This window comes from Harpegnathos saltator, unplaced genomic scaffold (assembly GCF_003227715.2).
Source record: "Harpegnathos saltator strain DR-91 unplaced genomic scaffold, Hsal_v8.6 scaffold137, whole genome shotgun sequence".
Taxonomy (NCBI): Eukaryota; Metazoa; Arthropoda; class Insecta; order Hymenoptera; family Formicidae; genus Harpegnathos; species Harpegnathos saltator.
In genome coordinates, this window is record NW_020229914.1 from 221,705 (window position 1) to 229,162 (window position 7,458).

At 51.6% G+C, this 7,458-nt stretch overlaps 1 non-coding gene across 1 annotated transcript; it reads left to right on the plus strand.

Annotated features, from left to right (window-relative positions):
• The first annotated feature begins 3,214 nt into the window (after positions 1–3,214).
• LOC112590704 (U6 spliceosomal RNA) lies at positions 3,215–3,321 on the plus strand. The gene has a single exon (XR_003114406.1). It is a non-coding gene; the product is annotated as a U6 spliceosomal RNA (small nuclear RNA).
• The last annotated feature ends 4,137 nt before the right edge of the window (positions 3,322–7,458 follow it).

Genomic DNA, 7,458 nt, shown 5'->3' on the forward strand with positions numbered 1-7,458 from the left:
TTTTTGCGTTTGAGTGTACATATAATTTATGAAGATATTTATGTACTCTCTCTCTCTCTCTCTCTCTTGCAAAAGGACTACAAGAAGACTTCAACATGGGAAGAAGAAAAAACAAAAAGAAACAGTTACTTAAGAACTATCAAAATTTTTCCCTGTTAGCGACAAACAACTTGTTTTATTTGAGTATGCATGATACTGTAATATTGTATACTGATGATGCAAATATCTATTTAACTAAATACAGGTTTACATTTTTATAGGTCTCATAACAGCGGGATCAAGATGATACGAGTATGTTGTGTACCAAGATGTTCGACAGGGAAGACAGCATCATCGCATAAATTCCCACGGAATGCTGAACGTAGGCTACAATGGTTCAAGAATTTGAAAATGGAGCCAGTGGAGGAACCTAACTCCCCCGTGGACGCCACCTTGTCGTGATGGGGGAGCTTGCGTGTCCCTGGGATGTACAGCGCTGTGCCGGCGGGGGTTTCGGTCCCTGGCAGGTTCTACCATGCCGAAGTGGTCTGTGCGGAGGGACCAGACTCAGAGCGTCCGTAATACTCCTGAATGGGCAGCTACCTCCATGTTTTATCCAGGGACTGGAGGGTCGCACTTGTGCGGCCCAAAGTTCCCTACAGCGCGGGCAGAGCGGGCTCGTTAGCCTAGCGAAGGCAGCCGGTCTAGGGGAAGCAAAACCCCGAAGATAAACCCGTGTGTGTGGGGGCACGTAAAACCCTCACAATTATGAAGTATATCAAAAATGGTGGAGAAGCCTCCAGTACTCGAAGCTGGGGAACGGCGGGAGGGGGAGGCATGTCGTCCCGGCACTCCCCCACCGTCGTTATCATGCGACGGGCTAGGTGGTGTGTGCCAGGCGGACACACCACCAGAAATGGCTACCGCTCGAAGGGAGGCGCTGGAGGACAGGTTGAGGCTGAGTACGAATCGGTTTGACTCGTGTCCGGCCCCGGTCTTGCCTCCAGCACCTAAGAAGAGGAAGAGGAAGTCGGAAGCGCCGGCTTCCCAATTATGTAGAGATAGGGAGGTTCACTTCCCTCTGCTTGGGCACAGCAATGTCCCACGGTCAGAGGGGGGGAGTGAGCCCCCTGTATGCACGGGGTTGGGACCAAACATCTGTCCGCCTCGCAGATGTGGGAGCGACACTTCCCGGGGGAGGAGTTTCCTCCGGTCGAGGACGAAGAGTCTTCGGCTGGGGGAGCTCCTCTCCGGAACGCGCGCGAGGGGGGTGTCGATGGCGCGGGAGAACGTCGTCAGCAATGGGGACTTCCGCCGGTGCGGAAGTCCTCACGGCTGGGCGAGACCCTGGCCGCAGAGACGATCGACGGTATTCGATACCTCCGCTCAGGGTCGAACCGGGGAGAAAGATGGCGAGGGGCTACGTTGGGATGCCCCTCACCTGTCTGGACAATATGGTTCACGGGTGCCTGGAGGAGATAGAGGAGGCACTCGTGGATTATGGGAGGATGGTGAAGGAGGGCGGTCCGGATGGACGCCTGGGGGCCCAGGAGATACAAGTCCGGGGCCTCAAGGCGTAAATCGCCCGCATAGGGCGGATACTGGAGAGGTTTCTTCCCTCTCCGGTTTCCGCAGCTGCGGGCAGCGGGACCTCCCCCTTCACCCTCCTCCGCGGTAGCCGGTGGCCGCTGGGAAGGGACGAGACGGCTGGACAGTCGTGTCCAGTCGAAAGGGTAAGCGGAAGGGGCTGGGGCTAAACCCAAACCCCCTGTCCCCAAGGGGGGAGATGCGGTGAAGGCAACCGCACCCCCTCCCAAGGGCAGGAAGGCCAGGGAGGGAGGGGTCCCTTCTTCGGAATCCCTCCAAGCCTCAGATAAGGAACTCCCCGCGCAATACGGTCATTACGGTGACCGCCTTGCCAGGAGGTTCCATCAATGAGGTAATAGTGAAAGCCAGGCAACAGGTCGACCTAAAGGAGGTCGGCCTGGAGCCTGGCCAATTTAAAATTAAACGCAGAAATGGGGAGGTCTTACTGGAGGTCCCTGGGAAGGACGGCAAAGAAAAAGTCGACCGCCTGGTTTCCAGGACGTTTTGTGCGGGGAGACGGTGGTCGCCAGGCCGGCGAGGCGGGCTAAGCTCCGTCGGCCTGCATGACTCTGTCACCCCGACCATGGTGAGGGCCGTGATCCTCAAACATTCGGGCTGCCCTCCGGATAACCTCCAGACGGGTGAAATCAGGTCATCTGGAGGGCTGGGGGCGATCTGGGTCGGGTGCCCACTGGCACTGGCCCAGAAATTAGCAGCAGTCGGGTGGCTGCTTATAGTGTGGTCGTGGGCCAGGGTTAGGATTTTGGAGGAACGGCCTCTCCAATGTTTCCGTTGTCTGCGCTACAGCCGTATGGCGGTGGCCTGCCAGTCCAACGATGGACTGGGGGGCCACTGCTTCCGATGTGGAGGGGCCGGTCATGTGGCACGGGGGTGCACTGCGGAAGTGCAGTGCCCCAAGGAAGGTAGGGACGCGGGCCACCTGATGGGTGGCCATAAGTGCAAGGTAGTCCTCCGGACTGCACCTAGAGGTGGAGCCCCAGCGTCGCGCTAGGCGAAACAGGGGGAGCAAGGCGGCGCATAGGCGGGCCGACTGAGAAGGGGGACGTAGTCCCCCTGCAGTCCCGGCCCGTCGACGGGGCCGCCCCCAGTTAAAGGGACTAAAGTCCCACCAATGGCAAAGGCCAAGGAGGCAGGGAAAGGGGCTGGTGGCGAGATAGGTAGGACCGGCAGCGACGGGAGCGACGGCTGTTCCGTTAGCGCCGAACCCACCTCCGGCGATTAAGTTGGAGGGGGTCTCCGAGGCGGAGGCCATGGAGGTTGAGGCTTCGGCCGCCCTCCTGGAGGAGGCGGAGTGGGAGGAGTGGGGGGGTTAGAGCGAGGCGTAGCTTTCCCCACACACTCCTTCACCTCAGGCCGATGGGACTTGCCGGTGGGGTAGTGGCCGCAGAGGCTCCCCCACCGGGGCTCATCGGCCAGGTATGAGCGGGTGGGGGTGGGCTGACCCCTTAGAGGAATACCCTCACCCGCGCCAGGAGGGGAATAGCTCTGACCCGTGGTGACCCCCACCTCTGATACTATGATGCAGAGGTGAAGGGAGTCCCGGTGGAAGGAAGACCTGCTCCCGGGGGGCAGGTGGGTAGGTTCCTCACTGAGGGGGGATCTGGGGGGCCCCGAAAGGAGACCTTCTGTACTTGCATCGGCAGTACATATACTAAAATTGGAACGATACAGAGAAGATTAACATGGCCCCTGCGCAAGGATGACATACAAGGATGACATTCTTATATCACATCTCAACGGCGAATCTCTTTACGCCGTCTTCGTCGATCATCAATTGTTTTAGGTAAATTCGTGGAATGCGACTGCGGACACGGCCTCAGTGGACGATACAGCCTGAAGAACTATTGGAAGAAACGTGTACAGATGTTCAACGCGAGTGAATACGCCGATATGATTATAATGTACGGTTTGGCAGGTGAGAATGCACTTGCCGCGGAACGTTTATACGCAGAAAGATTTCCCGCGCGCGACAAACCCTCTCGACACACAATTGTCTCGTGTATTGCGAGCTTAAAGGCGACGGGATCGGTCCTGCGACATATACGAGAAGAAGGTGAAAGAGTGCAAAATGTAAATACTGAAGAGCGCATTTTGCATGAATTTGAGAGAGACCCCGGCAACAGCACGCGAAAGGTAACGACTGCATTGGATGTCTCGCGCAATGTGGTGCGGCGTTACGGGAAAACAATCTGCGCCCGTATCATTTCCAACGCGTGCAGCAACTTCTCCAAGCAGATGAGCAGAAGCGCGTTTTTTCTGTGAAGGTATTGGCTTTACAAGTTATTTCTTTTGCTGTTAGTTTATTGATTTTATTAATCACCGTTGAAATGCATAGGTTTATTCATGCAGTGTCGGCGGGATATTTCATTCCCCGACTGCATCCTGTGAACGGACGAGTCGACCTTTACACCGAACGGCGTGTTTAATTCGCGGAATTTCCTATTGTGGCAGGAGGAAAATCCACACGCCGTTCGAGAAGGCGCGTTCCAGTACCGCTGGAGTATTAATGTTTGGGTCGGAGTAATGGCGGACCGAGTGGTGAGTATCATTTGATTGAAGAAACTTCTTTCTCGCAATGATTTTCTAACATTTCATAATTTTCAGATCGGTCCGTACTTTTTGCCATCTCGGCTTAATGGCGAGATTTACGCGGATTTTATCAAAAATCAACTCCCAGGGTTACTCGAGGACGTCCCTCTATAGGCACGAGCGGAGTTGATCTTTCAACACGATGGAGCATCTGCGCACGTTAGCCAGCAAGTGCGAGATACATTAGATACGCGTTTCCCGGAAAGGTGGATAGGTCGAGGTGGTCCGATCACCTGGCCGCCGCGATCTCCTGACCTTAATGTGCTCGATTATTTCTTATGGGGTCACATTAAGAATTTAATCGAACAGCGGCGTGGTGGTACAGAACAAGAAGTGCGTGAGGCAATTGACGCGGCCTTCAATACTATCGCGCCGGAAATGACGCACCGAGCAACGCGCGATATTAAACGAAGAGCCAAATTTTGTATGCGAGAAAAAGGACGGCACTTCGAGCAGTTTTTACATTAATACATTAATGTACAGTGGATTAGGCCTCCTGGGGATACCACTATAAAAAAAACGCGCCATACTATCTACCGCTAGGTGGTGTGGAAAGGATAGCACCGATAATCATCTCCGCGAGGAGAACGCGTGACGAAAACGCGCATTTATAGGGTGGCCGGTTATAAGCTGCCAACCCGAAGTGTGAAGGTAGATTGGGTTAAGATAAACATAAAAGTCTCATACCGTGTTGCAAGATTCGCAATAATTATCGAGTTATTAATGACAGAAATCTGAGGAGCAGAAGCGCGCCGACATAGCGGGAAGACGAGGGGAAGGACAACGCGCCGCTATTCGTTGTTTTATCTCGTCGGAATTACGTCTCGCCGCACGCCGCCCACAGTTGCTGGGCCGAGTTGGCCGCGCCGTAGCCTGAGCAGATGCAACGTTTCTCCAATCATCTATGCCGGCGCACTCCCACTCCTCAAGATTTCTGTCATTAATAACTCGATAATTATTGCGAATCTCGGTAAACGGTATGGGACTCTTATGTTTGTCTTAATATAATTTACCTGTACACTTCAGGTTGTAAACTTATAACCACCCACCCTGTATATATACAGGGTGCACGATTTATCTGAAATATCTCGAGAACTATGCATTGGGTAAAAAAGTGATTAATGAAAGTTGTTAGTCTCGAAGGGGGACATCCAATGATACCAAACTCGACCTCCCACCCCATCCCCTGAAGGTGGGGGTTGGGGGCAACTTTGAAATCTTAAATGGAAACCCCCATTTTTTATTGCAGATTCGGATTCTACGCCAGAAAATACGTAAATTTTGTCCGAAACTTTTTTTTTTGAGTCGTGATAGATGGCGCTGTAATCGCAAAAAATTATGTTTTCCGCAATTCTCCAGAAATGATCATTTGATTGAGAAATAAAAAATACTTGTTCAATATTTTTAAAGAACATAATAAAAGTTATTCCTCCCCATCCTCTCGGGGTAGGGTGGGTGGTAACGTTCAAATCTCAAATGGGGACCCACATTTTTCATTCCAGAATTAGATTGTACGTGAAATTTTTATTGAAACAATTTATTGAAACACAGAATTGGATTGTAAGTGAAATTTTTATTGAAACAATCAATAAGTATATTGGGTTGAAGGTAAAAATTTCGAACACTTACTCTAATTAATTGAACAGTGAGAGGCAAGGGGACTCACATTAAAAAAGCATCCCGAACTATGAGAGGCAAGGGGACTCACATTAAAAAAGCATCCCGAACTGTGAGAGGCAAGGGGACTCACATTAAAAAAGCACCCGAAGGGAACAAAAAACTACTACGTCCTCGTCGTTGTTCCTGTGTAACGCTAAAAATAGTTTCTCGGAAAAATTCAACGCTATGTATCACGAATGAAAAAATTGTTTCAATAAAAATTTCACGTACAATCTAATTCTGCAATGAAAAATGTGAGTCCCCATTTGAGATTTGAACGTTATCACCCACCCTACCCCGAGAGGATGGGGAGGAATAACTTCTATTATGTTCTTTAAAAATATTGAACAGGTATTTTTTATTTCTTAATCCAATGATCATTTCTGGAGAATTGCGGAAAATATAATTTTTTGCGATTACAGCGCCATCTATCACGAATCCAAAAAAAAGTTTCGGACAAAATTTACGTATTTTGTATCATAGAATCCATATCTGCAATAAAAAATGGGGGTTTTCATTTAAGATTTCAAAGTTGCCCCTAACTCCCACCCCCAGGGGGTGGGATGGAAAGTCGAGTTTGGTATCATTGGATGTCCCTCTTCGAGGCTAACAACTTTCATTAACCACTTTTTTTTATCCAATGCATAGTTCTCGAGATATTTCAATGTCTTCAGATAAATCGTGCACCCTGTATATATATATATATATATACTGTGACGTGGCGGCCGTGAAGGCGCCCGTCACAATGCGAACCCTCGGTCCTTACGCGAGAATTGCGGGGGGGGGGAGAAGAGTAGCGCGCACAAATTGCGAGGGAGGGGAGCCGCATTGCCCCCCGTATTAATTAATATTAGTGATAGGAGCGCGCAGGTGGAACGGTCCCGCGTCCCCGAGCTCTGTGCCCCTGCACCTCCTGTGCCGCCCATCAAGGCCGGAAGAACCAGAGAGGAAAGAAGATGACGTCACCCATCGACCGGACCGCCACCTCAGGTGAATGCTCCACCTTTTATTTAATATTACCGATTCCCATATCGCCTTAAAAGATTCTCGCTGCCGTTCCCGTTGTCCACAGGCCCGTAGAAATATCCGGCGAAGCTATCGTCGCTCCCGTGCTCGAAGCGTGATCGCCGGCTAAACAAAGCCGGCCTAGGCGAAGAGACAGCGGGAGTGCGAGCGAGAGAGAGAGAACGCGCGAGAGTGAGACCGAGCCCCGTTCCGCGGATCGACAACGAGGATCTGCGGAAGGATTCCCGGATCCTTGTTGCCGGATGGGGAGAGGCAACGAGGAACGGGGAGAGATGTGTCGCGAGACACAACAATGAGGAAAGGAGCGACACTTTTTTTTTGGGAGAGAATAGAAGAGCAAACTCCCGTTTTCGCGCTCTCTTACCTCTTGGCTAGCCAGTTCGCTGTCGACGAGTAAGGATCACTATCGAATACCGCTGGCAAACCCATTATCGTTTACCGCTATCGAGACCAGCGTTTGTGCCACGCTCACGGAGGGTTGCCGTTGATAGCTGAATTGCGGAGGAGCGAGCAGAGGAAGGAGATCGAGGGACCACGCCGCCGGGAGGTTCCCGAATTTGTAAGACCGTCCACCTGATTTATTATTTCAGTGTCCCG